Source organism: Apaloderma vittatum, unplaced genomic scaffold (genome assembly GCF_000703405.1).
Source record: "Apaloderma vittatum isolate BGI_N311 unplaced genomic scaffold, ASM70340v1 scaffold34135, whole genome shotgun sequence".
Classification (NCBI taxonomy): domain Eukaryota; kingdom Metazoa; phylum Chordata; class Aves; order Trogoniformes; family Trogonidae; genus Apaloderma; species Apaloderma vittatum.
In genome coordinates this window covers 10,188-10,417 of record NW_009717188.1, presented here as the reverse complement: position 1 = coordinate 10,417, position 230 = coordinate 10,188, and the positions used below count along the sequence as shown (strand labels likewise).

Genomic DNA, 230 nt, shown 5'->3' with positions numbered 1-230 from the left:
CGGGGGCTCCGGGGCCGCTGGGGCTCCCCTGCCATGGGAAAGGCGCAGCTCAAAGCACAGCACTGGCTCCGTCAGTGCCAGCTCAGGGTGAACCCAAAAGAGAAACAATTAAAGAAGAAAAAAAGACCTCAAATTTTTCCTTCCTTCTCCTCACCCTGCCCCTCACCAGACCTGAGAGTCTGCAGCCCCAGCTCCCTGTCCCTGCTCACCATCCCATGCCACCACTGACA

The 230-nt window shown here is 58.3% G+C and overlaps 1 protein-coding gene across 1 annotated transcript in view; it reads left to right on the top strand.

The window, feature by feature from the left end:
* CCL5 (chemokine (C-C motif) ligand 5) overlaps positions 1–230 on the top strand; it is a 16,442-nt gene that overhangs the window by 15,797 nt on the left and 415 nt on the right. The gene's annotated exons all lie outside the window — the stretch shown is intronic.